Genomic DNA, 18135 nt, shown 5'->3' on the forward strand with positions numbered 1-18135 from the left:
CCAGGTGAAGGTGGGCTTGAGTATCTCAGCTGAGACTTTGTGCTTACCATCATGGAGGCATAGACCAAAAGTGGATCCACCCTAATCCCACCCTTAGGTCATATCAGAGTCTTTTACATCCCCCTGGCTTGTGTTGGCTTTGAAGACACCAGATTCCCTTTTGTTGGTGACATCCAGACATAGGACCACCAGAACTCTGTCCTTTCCATGGCACCCCATGGGTTTCTGTCCCTGAAACAGACTCGGTGTTTGTGCCCTTGTGCAGACATTGTGTTATGGCAGGGTGTCCTTTGTGCACAACCCCATCAATGGCAGCAATTTCAGAGCTCTAATCCCAATAAGTTTTTATACTCAGCACTGGCTTGATATTTCCTTTGGTCATCCTTGTAGAATTACTTTCCCCAAACTGTTGTCAACTTGGGTCATTTTGTGTTACTTGTTTGAGCTTGTCAAATTTCATTTCAGACATGGGTAGTACTTGACTCATATTTACTTCAAACTCCTCTTCCTGCAGTTCATTGCTTTCATTATTTATAGGTGTTCTTGAAAGCATATCTGCTAAGCTCCTTACTGGGCCTGTATTTCACATTTAATGAGTACTTTTGCAATTTCATTACATTTTTTTTCTGAAGTCCAGGTGGCTCATTGTACAATGGATTTTTCTCTGTGGCTCGTGGTGCTTTATGGTCTCTTTCAACCTTGATTGAATTCTCTCCATAAACATATTCATGAAAATACCCCTGACCTAAAACAATTGCCAGGATGCCAAGTGCAAGCTGAGCTTTTGGTGGGTTTTAACCCATGGCTCGCATTGCCATTCTGCCAGAGGGCCAGAGCCAAAGATATCTTGCATCACTTTGGGTCTTATACTCCCAGGTAACCTCAGATGTTCCAGTGTTGATGCTGCTGTGAGAGCTCTGCTTTACACCAAACCTTATTCTATTTGCAATTATCTTAGAGTTGTTCTGCACCATCTGTGAGATCCAAGCAGCCAAGAAAAGGGACCTGGGCGTGCTGGTGACAGCAGCCAGACAGGAGCCCAGGTGTGCTCAGGTGGGCAAGAGGCCAATGGCCCCTGGGCTGTCCCAGCCATGGTGAGTCCAGCAGGCCCAGGGCAGTGACTGCCCCTCTGTGCTGGGACATGTGAGGCACCTCCAGCCCTGGGGACAGTTCTGGGCCCAGCAATTCAGCAAGGACATGGAGGGGCTGGAGCGTGTCCAGGGCAGGGAACAGAGCTGGGGAAGGGAATGGAGCACCAGGAGAGGCTGAGGGAGCTGGGGAAGGGGCTCAGCCTGGAGAAAAGGAGGCTCAGGGGGGCCCTTGTGGCTCTGCACAGCTCCTGACAGGAAGGGACAGCTGGGGGGGGTCAGGCTCTGCTCCCAGGGAACAGGGACAGGAGGAGAGAGAACAGCCTCAGGTTGTGCCAGGGGAGGTTCAGGCTGGACATCAGGAGGAATTCCTCCATGGAAAGGGTTGCAGCACATCTTGCACAAATAAGTCTTGGTCAGAGAGTATCCCTCTGCCATTGCAATATTATTAGCAGGAAAAACAGTGCCTGTGCTCTCATGCATTCCCAAAAACCTTCCTGGACAGAGGTTACATAATCCACCTGCCCTCACTTGGCTAACTGCAAAGCTCTGCTAAAGAACATAAACATTTCTGTGTTCTCAGTGCCCATGGTTATCCTAAACATAAGGTTTAGGATATGCTGCTGCTTCAGTCTCATGGTAATCCTCTGAGATCTGGGCACGATATGTTAGTGCTGAGATTACCCTACAGAGATGTTTGCTTGCATCTCCTAAAAGAATTTCTGAGCAGAAGCAGGAATCTTTTCCATCAGCCTTACCCAGCTTCCTAATACAAAAATCCTCTAGAGTTTGGAAGTCTAGACTTGCACACATCAGACATGCCTGCAGGCTTCCTTCAGATGTTTAGTTGTGGTTTTTTTATTTGTTGAAATCCTTATTTTGCTTGTTTTAATGAAAGTGACTATTTTCTGTCGGATATGCTGATTGGTTTCTGTATGCGCTCTGCGTGTCCTGTTTTGTCACCCACTCAGGTTCAGCTGTTTTGCCTTTTGCTGTCTGTGTGACTTCATGGGGGTGATTTGGAGAAAAGGAGGCTCAGGGGGAACCTTCTCACACTCTCCACAAGTCCCTGACAGGAGGGTGCAACAAGGTGAGGGTCAGGCTCTGCTCCCAGGGAACAGGCACAGGATGAGAGGAAATGGCCTCAGGCTTTGCCAGGGGACCTTCAGGCTGGACATCAGGAAGAATTTCTTCCTGGAAAGGAAGGTCAGGCTTTGGAAAGGGCTGCCCAGGGGGGTGATGGAGTCCCCATCCCTGGAGATGTCCAAGGAATGCCTGGACATGGCACTCAGTGCTCTGGGCTGGTGACAAGGTGGGGATCAGTCACAGGTTGGATTTGACGGTCTTGAGGGGCTTTTCCAAACTGTGATCCTGTGTTGTGGTGCATAATTCCTATGGAACTACAGCTGGAGTTGTCAATGTTATGGCTGAGGGCATGACTTGGGTCCCTCTTTGTCACCAAATGCATTGAGACCCTCTGCTACAGCGTTGCATATTTGTCAGTCTGCCTTGGTTGCTCCACCGTGGTGGCCTCTACGTGTCCATCAATCCATTTCTCCTCAAATCAGTCCCAGTCTGCAGCATTTTTGTTGGCCTGTGGAGCCACGTGTTTCAGGCTCCCAGCAAAATGCACAGGGATTCAGAAAGACTGGTTTTGTACCTGAATTAACTTTGAGGTGAGAATGTGTCCCAAAGGGAGGATCTCTGGGAAGTCACCCGTGCCAGAGCTGTAGAAGTGACACAGTGGCTCTTGCCCAACCTCCACCTTGAACTCCCATGGCTGCTCCTGAGGAGGGACAGGAGAAAGGAAGGGTCTGCAGGGCTGGAGCAGCTGGATCTGTGATTTGACCTTGCAGAGGGCAGGAGGAGTTTGCCTGAGTTCTCAGAGTAGTCTGGACCCTGGTCTGACACCAGAACACGCCTGGAGCCTCTGGAGCGGGATAAATTCTCCCATTTTTGGGCAGCTCTTCACACAACATGGATTTGTTTGTCCATTGCTTCCCTTCCCTATGACCACATGTGCGAGGAAGACTTTTCCAGGTCTCCCTCCCTCAAAATCTGTGTCACCCTCCCATGCCAACCCCTCCCAAGGAGAAAAGCAGAGCCACCAAAACAAAGGTAAACCAGTTTGATGAAGATTTCTCCAGCAGGCAGCCTCCTCCCCAAAAAATAAGGGTGCACCAAATAATGGAGCAAACAAATACTTAAAAAAAAGTCCCTATGTGTATCCTGAGCATTTAAAATGGCTGGGAAATTCTTGCTTTTTGGGAGTGACCAGTTCATTGCTTTGCTAAGTATCTTTCTAAGCCACCTCTTGTCAGAAGAAGAGAATAAATGAAAAGAGAGAAAGAGAGAGAGAGAGAAAAAGACCTTTGCATAGCTTGAGCCTTTGTGCCGTGCATTCAGACTGATTTGTACCCTTTGTAGTCTTAATTATTTGTGAGAGCAGGATAACAGGAGTACCAAGCTCACCCATTATTTCCTGCATAAAAAAAGGCACACAGAAGCCGCTGATCGGTTTTGAATTAGCAAACATGATACTAAAAAAAAAAAAAAAATACGCGGGGGGGGGGGTGGGGTGGAGGAGAGAGAGAGTGCATAAAAAAAATTCATTAATATCATCAGGGATTAGGAGGCTGATTAAAGTGTAGCTGTTAGCGTATGCAAATGAGCGATAGGCATTTATCAGAGCCTGTGCAAGCTGTCTCAGAGCTGTAAAGCCCACGTATGTTTTTCAGCTGATTAAAACAGTTTTAAGTTCTGGAGGATTTTTTTTCTTTTTTTTTTTTTTTTTTTTGGAGAGAATAAAAAAAAAAATTAAAAAAAGCCACCATCATCTATCCTTTTCCTTTTGGCTAAATTCCTCTAAGTGCACTCCAACCATTTCCACTTGAATGCACTCACTCTCTCTCTCTTTCTCTTTCGGGTAATGAGAGTTTGGGAAGGAAATGAATGCAAACGAAGCACAAGGCTTGCAACAGCCTCCTTGGCTTCCAAGGAACTTCCAGAATGAGGCCGTTGGAGGCTGCACCTCGGGAACATCTCTGGAATATGGACATGGCACAGCCTGGCCAGGCTCAGCCCCTGGGGGGCAGAAATGGCTTGGTGGCTCTTCCTCCTCAGCTTCATGGTGCTTGGGGGTCTCTTTTGGAGCCCTGCCTCACTCAAGGATGGAACTGGGGTCTCCATCCTGGCTCCCTGTTACAAAGGATTTGTTATTTCCACCCAGGCACTAGTTCTTCCTTGTTTTGGTTGGTAATGAATGGAATAGCAATGGATAACGAGGTGTCTGTGGGGGGGATGTGGGATGGGACCCATCACTTGCTGGACCTGCTGGAGCACAAACCCTGTTCCAAACCCTGTTCCAAACCCCAGTCCAAAGCTTGAAGGAGGGACATGTAAACCACAGCAGAGGAGCAAGGTCAGGGGGAGCTGCAGCTCTTCCATGCAGGCATCTTCAGATTTCTTTTTCTGCACCCCACACCCCACTGGGTCTGCTTGGTCTGGCCAAGGTTTGTTGAAGAGACTGGGCTTGGCTTTATTCTGGAGTCCTCAAGTGAAATCCCCAGAGGGGAATTTTTCAGAAAACAGTGATGCTTTCTAGAAGGGTTGTTTAACACAGACACCCAGATCTGTGGTTTCCACTGGTTCAGTCCATTTGCATCTCCAGCACTTCCAAGGAGAAGCTATAGTAAAATACATGGAAATGTGTCTCTGTTATCGCTAACATTAGGATTTCATGCACCCATTCATCAACACTACATTAAATTTCCCTTCCTTGGGGTATTGTCCATAATCAAAGCATTCTTTTTTTTTGTGGTTATTTATCAGAGATACTTTAAAGGCTCTGAACTCTTGTTACTCCTCTACATGTGACCCAGTTGGGAAAGGTACTTCACAGCCTTGGGACTCAACAAAAGTGGTTTTGGCAGACTGAAGTGAGGTGACTGGCTGAGGGGAATGAACTCCTGGAGGAAATTCTGGATTTGTTCTAGATCCGGGAAAATCATGGAGCAAGTGGATAAGGGTGGTTTTGTGTGCTTTATCACGTGAACCCAAAATTTATCACGTGGCTATTGATCTTATCCCATATGTGGAGTAAGCATCATGGCAAGCATTCTTTGGAAGAGCACTCTCAGCTATGAGCTTGCCAGGTTTTCCATTATAAACCAACAATGGAATTTAAAGTGTTTATAACTTCACTGTAAAATTTTGCTCTGTTGAAACTTGGCAAACGAGGGCCCTGCCCAACAGCAATTTTTTTTTGTTGGTGTTACGTATTTGGAAGTAAATCAGCTTGGCCGTTTATGTTTTAAAAGATTATTTCTTTTGAGCCCCAGTCTCTCATTTCTCAGGTTGGCAAAGGCTCCCGGCGCTGCAGGGAAAATGCATCCAGCGTAGAGGACGGGCTTTGTGCCTGTCATTGAACAGAGACCCCTTCCAATAATTGGGGAAGCACTCTGGCAGGCCCTGGACTGCATCCCATCCCATTCCCCCCCTGCAGAAGCGTGGATATTCACTGCTATTTCATACCATTCATTACCAGCCCTTCCAAGGCCAGGCAGAAATATTGTGTCTGGGTGGAAAATCGAAGAAGAGTGGAATGGAGCCAGGTCTGGAACAGCCTGTGAGTGACTCAGGAAAGCACAGTGCTGGGAACACTGGGACACTGGGAACACTGGGCTTGGGACAACTGGTGGGACATCAGTGGTGGTGGGTCCTTGTGGCAGCAGCTCAGGGACCATGGCAGAGCCCAGCAGCGGGGACACAGGGATTTTTGTATGGCAGGATGGGCACAGCTGCATCCAGCCCTGGGATCCTCAGCATGGGAAGGGCATCAGCCTGCTGGAGGGAATCCAGAGCAGACCATGGAGGTGCTCCAAGGGCTGGAGCCCCTCTGCCCTGGAGCCAGACTGGGAGACCTGGGAACATTCAGCTGGAGAAGAGAAGGTGTCTTGGTTTGGAAAGACAGGTGTCTGCTAAGGAAGGCAGGAGCCTCCCCTGAAATGGAGAATGTAAACCCTCCCCACCCCTCTGCATTGCTATAAATTTTAAATTAAGGGGCTCTCAGGAAAAAAGTATGGGAGCAATATGTACTGCATTGTTTATTTTATCTTTTTATTCTCTTCCCCATTAAATAGTTCTTTAATAGGGAAGAAAATAAAAAGATAAAATAAACAATGCAGTGCACTAGAACACTGACAGAGTCAGAACTCAACCTGACATCCTGTGGGTCAGAGTGGTGGCAGCAGAACCATTGGAATTGTGGCTGCAGCCCTCCTGGAATGTCAGGTGTGGTTCTGCTGGAGCAGGGATCCTGTAGAAAGGATCCTCTGAAGATCCAGTGGAAGAGGCAGCTGCTGTTCCTCTGGGGAATCCAGTGGAGAAGCTGTGCTGGTGTTCCAGAACCTCCAGATTATAGCCAGGTAGGAATGCTTGGCTCCTCCCTCTGGGCTCACATCTCCCAATGGGATGCTGTAGTTCTTATCAGCCACGCAGTGACATTCAATAGCTGTTATCAGCAGTGTCCCCTCCCGAGGGAGGTGTGAATGTGATCACTCAGAGATAAAGAAAATTGTCCACTTGACAAAAGACAACTGCCAACAAAAGAAAACTCAGATGGTAATAGAATAGATCTTGCCTTGCAATCTGGAACAGAAGGCTCCAGGGAGACCTTAGAACCCCTTCCAATGCCTAAAGGGGCTCCAAGAGAGCTGGAGAGAGACCCTTGGACAAGATATGGATTGAGAGAACAAGGGTGAATGGCTTTAACTTGAAAGAGAGTAGGTTTAAATGGGATATTTGGAAGGAATTGTTCCCTGTGAGGGTGCTGAGGCCCTGGCACAGGGTGCCCAGAGCAGCTGTGGCTGCCCCTGGATCCCTGGCAGTGTCCAAGGCCAGGCTGGACAGGGCTTGGAGCAACCTGGGATAGTGGAAGGTGTCCCTGCCCATGGCAGGGGTTCTAATCTGGTTGGGTTTTTATGGTCCCTTCCAATCCAGGCCATTCTATTGGCTCTTTGCTTCATTCACTGTTCCTTTTCCAATGACAAAAAGGAAAAACAAGTGATGACTTGTTTAAACAAATAATTGATGCCCAAGCTGCCATTTCTATGGCCAAGTGTGAGCTCCCACCTTGAAGCTGGAGAGAAGTTCTTGTTGTGCCACATCCAAAATTAAACAAGGAAACAAAAAAAGGCTTAGAGATGATACAAAGACTTCCAAGTGTGGCTGGAGTGACAATATTGTGTGTTTTTTCCCAGGAAAGAATAACTAGAAAATTAAATGACTGCAATAAATGGTATAAAGGAGGTCAAGCAGGCAGTCAAATTTATTTTTTAGACAATTACAACAGCGTCTCATTCAAAGGGACGCTGAATAAACTTGAAAGGCGGCAGAACTGAGAACTGATAAAAAGACACTTTTGTGAGCAATTCATCCATAGCCTCAGGCATTCATTGCCCCAAGACATTGCTGCAGCCAAGTTCTCCTGTTATACTACCCAGGAAAAAAGCTGTCAGAAAAGATAGGAACCATCACATTCCAGGGCTTACAGGAGGTTGTTCCACAGCAGCCTGTCCTGGGATTTTCCTCATCTCCTCCTGGCGCTGGTGGGGATGCAATGACACTGGTCTTGGACACTGGTGGTGTTCTGAGCAGTCCAGCTGTTCGTGTCCCCCCAGCATCTGGAGATTTCCATGTTGCACCTGCCCCTGAGAGATGCTGCTCTGGCGGGGCTGGCAGGAGAAGAAGGTTTTGTATAAATGAGAAAATTGGGAGTGCTGATTTCCCCTGAGGATGGACACATATTTCAGGAGAGAGTGCTCCCAGTGGCTGTTCCCACACTGGGAAAGGAGGAGCACTGGGAGGTGACTCGTGAAGCAGAGTTGGAGACAGGAAGATCCATGATTCTTCTATTCTCTGGGAAGTTATGGATAGACAGGACACACCTCTCCAAATGGGTGCCACAGCCAAACAGAGGACTTGGGCTCTTTTAGCTTTTCTTTCAAATTAAAGCAGGTGAAGCCTCAGCTCAGTGACAAGGAATGGAGAAACCCACAGAGGGACTCATGGAATGTCCTGCTCTGTGTAGCCAACTCAAATCCATGAGAAATGGTCTCCAGGCTGAAGTGGAGGAATTTCTGCATTGGGAATGAACTGCAAAGAGGATGAACTCACCAGCTGAAAACACCTTGCTGTTCCCAACCCAGGCATCCCAAGTGCTGAGAAGCAGGAAAAATACCATGGAAATAGGGTGTCACCAGGGTCATCGGGTCATTTAGGTTGGGAAAGCTTCCTAAGGTCATGGAGTCCCTCCAGCACTGCCAAGGCCACTGCTAATCATGTCCCTAAATGCCACCATCTAGGGGTTTTTGAATCCTGTGTCCTTCTCTCCAGGCTTGAGTAAACAAACACCCCGATAATGGCATTTAATGTTTCCTTGGCTTTTACCTTAATTTTTCACATTCAATTTTTGGGGTGTCTACCTACATGGAGTCTTCATGTGAGAAATCATCTGCAAATAGATTTATAATTCTCTGCAACAGGTTGCCTCCCCCAGGCTATAGATATGAAATTTCTGTGGTTTAACTTGAGACAAAAAGTTATAAAGCTGCTTCTTTCTTAAATAACATAAATCAGTCCATTCTGAAATGTGTCATTCCATGGAGCCTTTCAACAGGGAAGTCATGGTCCAGCCAGGTGAAGATTTTATTGTCTATTTGCTGAGGTAGATTCCTGAATTTCAGAGGAGCTTTGGGGCAAATTTTCTCCTGCTGCTCTCCTTGACAAGGCAGTTTGGAGACGAGCAGCTGCCGAGACAGAGGAGCTGTATAAGAAGAAATACAGCCCGACTCCTAAGCATTTTTGGACCTCTCCAAAGGCTGGCTGCAGTCTCGTGGAGCTGGCAGATGAAATTGGAGTCCAAGATGTATTGCAGTAATTCTGCCAAGGAAGTGCTAACAACAGGAAACACAATGCAAATATAATCGAGGTCATCAGCCCCTTTTCCTTGCATAAGTACTTAAATATGTGCTGGTATTGCAGTTACTTAACAGTAATTGCTCAGGGCTTCACGGTCGCTGAGCTTGTATTCTTCCCTCAGGTGATGTATTGGTTTCTGACCCTCCTTGGGCACGCCCTGTAAATATTTACACACCTCCAGTCAACGGCTTTGTGTGTTTATTCAAAGAGGGAACAATTAACACGAAGAGGGAAGGAGTTTTCCAGGCTCCTTACAGACCTGGTGTAACTGGTGTAGGGGACAAAGATGGATGTGAGAAGTACATCCAAAATGTGTCGCTTTTGGAGGGGTCCAGAGTGACTTTTTTCTCTGCTTCAGGTGGGGAAAATCTTCTTTGTGCAACTGCTGGAAGTGATGCTTGAATTATCACCATTAAAAAAACCTCAGACTTGTCACAGACATCTATTATGAAAATCCTTTCCTCGGGATTTTTCCTCCTGAGAAGCTGAGAGGCCTCAGGAGCAAAATGTAAGCAATGGTTATCTGCTGCTGTGGAATGCAACAGGTGCATCTGGGATTGGTCTCATGTGGTTGTTTCTAATTAATGGCCAATCACAGTCAGCTGGCTTGGACAGAGAGTCCGAGCCACAAGCCTTTGTTATCATTCATTCTTTTTCTATTCTTAGCCAGCCTTCTGATGAAATACTTTCTTCTATTCTTTTAGTATAGTTTTAATATAATGCATATCATAAAATAATAAATCAGCCTTCTGAAACATGGAGTCAGATCCTCGTCTCTTCCCTCATCCTCAGACCCCTGTGAACACGGTCACACAGACTTCTCACAGATGCCACTAAACTTCCTTCCACACCACTGCCAAAGGGTCTCCTTGGTCCCTCCAACCCCTCTGAGCTCTTTCCAGCTGGCCAGGGAATGTCCATGTGTGGCACTGACAGAGTTAACCAGGATGAGGAGATCATTTTCACAGCTGACTGCTCTGCTATGGGACAACGGAGATGCTAAAGAATATTTACTAAAAGGCAGAACATTTGTGAAAAAGAAAATATATATCCAAGCACACATAAACACCACAGAATATCATGCTTTCATTTTGCAGCTTTCTTGATAACTTCTGGCACAGCTCTCTGGCAGGGAGAGCGTGGGTTAGTGAACAAGCCATCCGTGCCTCCTTTCCCATCCTTGATGTGCCAAAGAATTGGACACAGCCCCAGCTGAAGCTTAAGTCGTGGTTTAATGTGCACTTCCAACTGCAGTATTCATGTTTTGCCATCCAGACCAGGATAGAGGGACCAAGTAGTGGAGGACAAGGTGGAGGGGACCTCCTTGGAGGGGATTATACCACTGCAAACCATGTTGTGCACCTTCCACCTCCCTTGCATGTGCCTTGCTGGGGAGAGTTGCTCACCAGAGAAGAAAATGATGCCTGTGACAGGTAAGACACTCACTTTTCCAGCTCAGAGTGATGCACTTCAGCCAAAATGTTCTGAATGCTGCTAAATCCTTGTACTTACTCAATTTCCTTTGCCTTTTCAAACTGGAACTTTGTTGAGAGACATCCATGTCTCCTTCCCACAATTTCCTGAGTGGATTCTGGCTTATGTGCCCTGGTGCAGGTGAGAAAATCCTATGGCCTGGGTCTGGGGCTGAATCACAGTGCACAAAGAGAGCACCCAGTTCTGGAATCTGCCTCCAGCACACCCATTCCTTGCCATTTCCACCTTTTTCTGGCACTATTTTGCTGTGCAGGGTGAGGTTGCAGGTGACAACTTGTCACTGTGGTAGATCCCAGGGAGGGGGCACTGGGTGCCTGAAAGATTTCCCTGGTCCCAGACACACTGCAGAAGGGCATCCCCAGGTTCCATGGTGGTCTGGGAGGAGGGGGGGGTTGGATGGGATGTCCTCTGTGTCCAATGTCCCAGGGAGATCATCTGGGCTGTGGCTGCTGGGTCCCTGGTGTGACAGATCCTGTTTCTCCAACCTGTTAGAGCTCAGTTTGCCATGTTTGGAGCTGTGTTTTCACATTTTGGGTAACAAAAGTATAAAATGACCCTTCCATGAAGTATTTCTGATCCTGCCTTCAGCAGTCTCTCAGCACTGTGGCTGCCTGAAGAGATTCTTTCATAAATGGGATCATGTTCAGAAGTGTTTGCAGGATCTGTTCCCATTGATGCTTTGGTGGTAGAGCTGGGCAGTTGCAGGGGTGGCTTAATGAAGCTTTTCTACTTTTTTGTCTTAGACTTTTGTAATATCCTATCCTATCCTATCCCATCCTATCCTATCCTAATAGTATCATATCAATCATATAATATTATATAATATCATATCACATATCATAACAATCATATCATACTATGATTTATGTTGGAAGGGACCTTAAAGCTCATCTTGTTCCACCCTGTGCCATGGGCAGGGACACCTTCCACTGTCCCAGGTTGCTCCAAGCCCTGTCCAACCTGGCCTTGGACACTTCCAGGGATTCAGGGGCAGCCTCAGCTGCTCTGGGCAGCCTGTGCCAGGGCCTCAGCACCCTCACAGGGAGGAATTCCTTCCCAAAATCCCATCTAGCCCTGTCCTCTGGCAGTGTGCAGCCATTCCCCCTTGTCCTGTCTCTCCAATAGGGAGTCCCTAGTCCATCCAAAGTCCCTCTCCAGCTTTCCTGGAGCCCCTTTAGGCACTGGAAGTTCTCCCTGGAGCCTTCTCCAGTGAACACCCCCAGCTCTCCCAGCCTGTTTCCAGAGCAGAGGGGCTGCAGTCCCTGGAGCACCTCAGTGTCCTGCTCTGGAACGCTCCAACAGCTCCATGTGCTTATCAATCCCATCACAGCAGAGGAAGTTGGATGTACATTGTCATGCTTGTGGGAGTCAACACAGCCCAGAAAAGCCTGGGAGAAGGACCCAGCCTTCCCCCCATTCCCAGGCAGCACAGTCCCAAGGACGTGGGATTTATCAAATCACTAGCTCAGGCTGATGAGGACTACTGCATTTTTAAAGGTTTTGTTTATGTATACATCGTAGCTGTGTGGCCTAGGAAAACATTTTTTAAACTAAAAAGGAAAATACACGAAAATACAGAACTTGCAGAGCTTTTGTAGATGAGATAGAACAATACATTTTGTTAAGTTGGGCAGTACACAGATTGCAGCTTGAATGCCTGATATCTGTGAGTTAAAACAGAAGGCAGTCAGGAAATGGAGCCCTCAAACCACAAGCCTTCAAATCCCAAGCTGTGGAATTCCTGACAGGAGAGGGGAATGGCAGCTCGGGAGCCTTTAGCACCTCTCCCAGCAGATGATCCTTTCTGCAGTGGAATGCTTCTCTCACTAATGGATGTTACAAGTAGTTTAGCTCTAGTTTTGCTGTACGGCCTTTTGCAAATTCAATTACTGAGCCTCTTGTCTTGCCACAGTTGGAATTGTTCTCAGCCTAATATCGTGTTCGTCAGGCTTTTGTTTTGTTGTCCTTGCAGCCCCAGATGTCCTTGTTGTGAGCCTGAGCATCTCCTCCTCCTCACAGCCCTGCTACCTTCGCGTGCAACACTTCTGCTGCTCTAAAGATACCAAAAGGTTTTAATTACGATTAAGCCAAGTCATTTCTACACTTTCGAGCTGTAAATAAACAGCCTGTTTTGGATAATGGAGGTAATGGTTTGCATTTCAACTCTACTTCTAACCTCTGATTTCTGCTTGTAATATTTTATGTGGTTAAATCAATTTTTTCTGCCATTGAATGTAGCTTTTCTTTCCTTTTTTTTTTTTTTTTCCCTTTTTAAACCCAGTTGTAAAGCGTGTGTTTCATCACATCCTTGTTACCCTAGGACATGCCTGCTGCAGTTAAACTCGCCTGTAGTCATGCTCCTTTTCAGAGGGGTCTGGAATGGAGAGGAGGAATTTTTGTTGTTTCCTCCTATTGCTGAAAAAGGAAGCAAATGCTTTAGCTTATTAAAAATCAGGTAAAAAGGCAGGCTTTGGGACGTGAATGTGTTTTCTGAATTCACAGTGAGGTTTATTGTACAGGGTGCTGGGCTTGGCACAGACCTGCTTTGGGGTCACAACCCTCTGCACGGCCTTAGCCAACCTCTGGTTGAAATCAAACTGTGGCTGCATGACTGTTAAACACACTCTTCAATTTCCAGAGCTGCTCTAAACATGCTTTACGAGGGCAAAGCGACTTTTCCAGGCAGGGAATTAATGGTGATTATTTCAGGGGACAGGAAATATAATATGTATCATCAGTGCAAACTGACTTAAGCCAGCCAAGGAGTTATCGCTGGAGTATTTTCATCTAGGTCACTTAAAGCCTTCATTAATTAAATACTGCTGTGTGATTTCTTTCCAAAGTTTAATCTACAATCTGGATTTTTGATTAAAATATGTGCAGTTTCAGCCAGCTCCTCACAGTGACCACACTGTGGTTTCACAGAGTCCTCAGATGTCACTGCTGTTGCCTTGGAATCCTCTTCCTTGTGTGCTGCTGAAATTGCCCTTTGGATCCTGCCTCAGTCCCTTCCCCAGCACTCTGCACCAAATGTAAACCCTCTGGTTTTGCTGGTCCTCTCTGCTGCCACCCCTCCTGACTGGTGTTGTTTTGTGCATCAGAAAAGTCACATTTCGAGCCAGGGAAGAGGAGGCAGAAGGGGATGCCCTTCACCCAGTTTGGTGGTGGCATAGGAATTGCAGCCCAGAATTGCATTGTAAAATTTCAATATATCTCTGTTGCTGGCAGGTCTCAGAGTCCCAGGATGGTTTGGGTTGGAGGGATCTTAAATCCCACCCAGTTCCTACCCCTGCCATGGGCAGGGACAACTTCCACTATCCCAGCTTGCTCCAAATCCTATCCAACCTGGCCTTGGACACTTCCAGGGATGGGGCATCTCCTGTTCCTCAGACTTGTGTCTCTGCAGCACCTTTAACTCTGTAATGTTGGACCATCTTCTGGTAATTTCTGGTAACATTTAATTACTCCTGGGTCGGGTGGTAGCTGAGTGAAGCCTTTTTCCTCCCAGGCTGTCAGCTCCTCCACATGAAATGCAGCATTTGCTGCACCATGAAATGCAGCTCCTTGGCCCCTGGGTGCTTCCCAAACACCATGGTGGTCAGGGGCCCTTTTCCTTTTCCAGAAATGGCTTCTGCAGAGCTTTGCTTGCAGAGTGTTGGTGTTACCTTCCAGCTGCCTGGACTGTCCTCCTGAGCAGGAAGGAATATGAGGAGCAAAGAGGAGCAGGGAATGAGACACAGAGAATTCCTAAACATGTTTTTGCAATTAAAACAGCAAATCCAGAGCCTGTATGAGCATAAAGTATTGTGTGTGTGCATCACTTTAAAGACCTGCCTAACCCCCTTCCCCAGACCACAACCATTAACTCTTTTTTTTAAAGCCAATAATCAATGTGGGTCTAATTTGTTACATTGACATTTTTGCTGGTTTCATCTGAAAGAATTAATTAACATCAAAATGTTTCCTTTCCAGGTGTAAGAGTGGGGTGTCTCAGCAGTCAGATAAGTTTTGACCTTTGTTGAGGGAACATTTAAATGAGGTCAAGCCTTGGAACTCGTTGATTGAAGATCTGGTCTCTGCTCTGACAGATCTGGAAATACATTACCTGGGCCTTCCAGGCAGTGGTCCAGTGGTCTTGGCAGGGCAACTGAGAAGTGGAGAATGTGAAAATAGAGCAAGCTCTGCCCTGAATCCTCTTTCCCAACTCCAAGGCATCTTTCTGTCTTAATCTCTGCAGCTGCATCTTGGCCAGGAGTCCATGGGACCTGCACTATGCTAATTGAAGTGCAGTTGGATCAAAGCTGCCTCAGCCTGAAGAGCAGCTTTTCTTTATGAAACATCCTCTCTAATGCACCTTGTGTTGATTCCAGAGGGTGATAGGGAGCTGGGGAGAAGGGGAGAGCAGGAATGTTATCCAGGTATACCTGTACAGCACTTGTTTTAATTGCTTCTGGAGCTCTTCAGCAGGGCTCGTCAATAGGGCTAATACAAACGAGGACTCAATTTATTTCCCACAAGAGATGCTCGAGTTGTTTTCTCTTTGTTATGAAGATTGATAAGAGCAATTGGATAAAGTCTGGGCTGCTATTTAACCACCTCTGATCTTCCTGGGGCTGGGTGGAGCCTGGCTGCCAAGCTGGGATGCTGGAGTGCATCCCAGGAGGGATACAAGGACCTGGGGCTTTTCCTCTCGAGCTGCAGTGGCAGCACTGGAAACTTTCATCAATAAAGTTAAGCTTTTAATGCTTAATTTGGAGAACATGCAGTGCAAAATGTTTTACAGGTTAGGGTGGGAGGATGATGCAGAGATCTGCTGACATTACAGTGAGTCAAAGGAAAAGTATCAAGGATCAGGCGCAGGTGTCCCCTGTGCTGCAAGGTCCCCCTCCTTCTCATTTACTCTATCACTGAACCAAGAGACACAAACCTTTGGATCAGTAAAATAAACTTTTTGGGCACCTTCAGACCCCTGGCTGCCTGGCACAGCCCCTGACAGACCCCCCTGCAAGCACCACAATGCTCCATGACCAGACATGTCCCTGGTGCCAGCTCTCCTGGGGTGCCTCACTCATGGACCATCACATGGGGCTCAGGATCCAGCCCAGCCCTGGTGTTGCTCCACATTGGCCTCTTTTCTGGATTGTTTTCCAAGAGGGGTGTCTGGAGCATGGTAATGGCAATGTTTGGCAGGGCATTGGGATGTTTGTGGGAGATTCTGCCTCTTCCTTCTTGTGTGCTCTTCTCTGTCCTCTGTCCTCTCCTGAAGCCCCAACTTGTGCAACCTCAATGAAGATTAATAATGGTATCCCTGAGGAAAAAAATAAAAAAGGTATCCTGTTATCCATATTCTGCCATGGTTTGGAGTAAAGGAGTTTGGAAATAGCTGGAATAGCAAAGCCCATTGATTGTGTCCACCACAGGTGGGAGAAGTGACTTGGTGGATACCTCACACCCCAACTTCTGCCCTGGAAATTAGCAGGGAAGAGACAGAACCCATCTGAGTTTCAAAATTTAAATTGAAATGTGTCTGTTAAAGATAATTCATGCAGGGAATGCAGCGGCTGCCACCTGCTGTGGCTGGTCAGGAGCTCTGGCAGAGCATGACACTGCTCCCCAGGGACTGATGTCTGGTTTAGGGCAGTCATGTCCTCCCTCTGGAGGGAGCAACAGCTCTGACCCCATGCCTTGACCACTTGAGGGACATTTTTTGAGGTGTCCCCTGGTGCTGTTCCCCATGAGGTGTTTGAGAGGACAGGTTACCTGTCCCAAGGGATGACTTGCAAGTGGGCACCTCCCCTCAGCACTCCTGGGAACTGTGGAAGCCCACACCCCTCTGGGAATGCTGGAGCTTCCAAATCAGCTTGAGGTGCCCCATTCCCAGTGGCTTCAGCGTGAAAGCAGCCAGAAGTGCAGGGCTCTGCAGGTGCCACATCACCACATCCACAGCAGAATCCACTCCAGCTGTGACCCAGAGCACACACAGACCTGGGCTCCATCCCACATCCTGCAGCCAACCTCTCCTCTGAGTGAAACCCACAGTCTGTCCCACCTCAGTGCCCCAGAGAGCTGTGTCCCCATTTGGCACAGCCTGGTGCCACCACCAGAGCTATAAATGGGTCTCTCCACATCATGGACTGTGGTCCCTGGGTGGCACAACCTCTCCATCGTTGTCCTTGGGGTTTATCCTTGTGCCCATGGATTAGAACAGCTGGGAAAGCTTTTTTTTTATGCCTTCATCCTCATCTCCTGCCAGGCATTTCTGGTGTGCCTGCTTTTAAGTGTCGGGCACTGGTATACAGCTATTTACAGTGCCCGTTCCTGCTCTCCCAACAGTGTAAATCAAGATTAATTCCACTGAAGTTTATGGAGTTACGCCAGTGTAAAACTGACTGATAAGAGATTCAGACCATTTTCATCGGGTTTGTTCACTTGTTTGTTTGAAATTATATGTGTTGCTGTGGAATGATAAAATGTGGGGATTCAAAGGCAGGTTCACTGCAAAATATGATTCAAAAGGTTTTTGACTTCACATAATACAGCAAAACAATCACTTACAGCAGTTGCATTTTATTGTGGAGTGTGATCATGGAGTTTGGAGGAGGAGAGGATGAAAATGAGGCAGGGAAGGAGGAGGGGGAGAATGGAAGTTTCCCAACACAGCATCAAAGGCGCCAGTGGAAAATTGGGGTGCTGCCACAGAATTTTACATAGATGGTAATTTAAGCAGATATCCATGAGAATGAGGCTGAGTGGCTCCCAAAATCCCTTCAGTGGGGGTCACACCAGCTCAGACCCCATGTGGACAATGCAATTCCCTATTTTTTGCAAATTCATCTTGCAAACAAGCCCCGCTGCAGATGAAGGCAGTAAAGCCTCTCCAAAAGAGTTGCTGTGTCACCTGCCCTTGTGCTTACTCACAGATCCCCATCTCTGTTAACACACTGGAAGGTGGGGCAGTGCCCTGTGACAGAATCCACTGTGTCTTGGGGCACATGGTGTGGAAAAACCATTGTTTTTTCCTCCTTTATGTTCTACAGAGCAAGTGGCCAGTGGATAAATAATTCAGGTTTCTTTCCATGGTGTTCCTACAGAGATTTTGAGCTGACATCTGGTTTCATACACTTTGTAGCAATGTAATTTTCCCTTTTTTGTGGGAATTGTAATTCCTGTTCTTTCACCTCTGGTATGACACAGATTGGCCCTGATGAGCTCCTCTCCCTCCTGCCAGGTGTCTGCTTGGAGCAACCTGTCCTCCAGCATTTGCTGGCTTTCCCAGCAGCTTTTCCCAGCTCTCTCAAGCTATTAAAGTAGTTTTGGTTCCTTGAATGCAGAGATACTCCTGAAGAATTCCAAGCTCCAAGTGGGTTTGCTCTGGCACAAGTGTTTTTCAAATCAAAATAGTGGGACTCAGTTTCCTGTGGCTGTTAATAAATGAATTCACTCCTTACATGCACGTGTTCACTGCTTTAGTAATTTATGCTCATTTCAGAAGACTAATATATTACTCTGTGTGTTTGTGTTGGAAAGTGTTGCTTTGCAAAGCTGAGGGAAGGAGAGATTTTGGGATCGGTTG

The sequence above is a fragment of the Agelaius tricolor genome, unplaced genomic scaffold (assembly GCF_023055355.1).
Source record: "Agelaius tricolor isolate 1412-34295 unplaced genomic scaffold, bAgeTri1.0.p SCAF_12, whole genome shotgun sequence".
NCBI lineage: Eukaryota > Metazoa > Chordata > Aves > Passeriformes > Icteridae > Agelaius > Agelaius tricolor.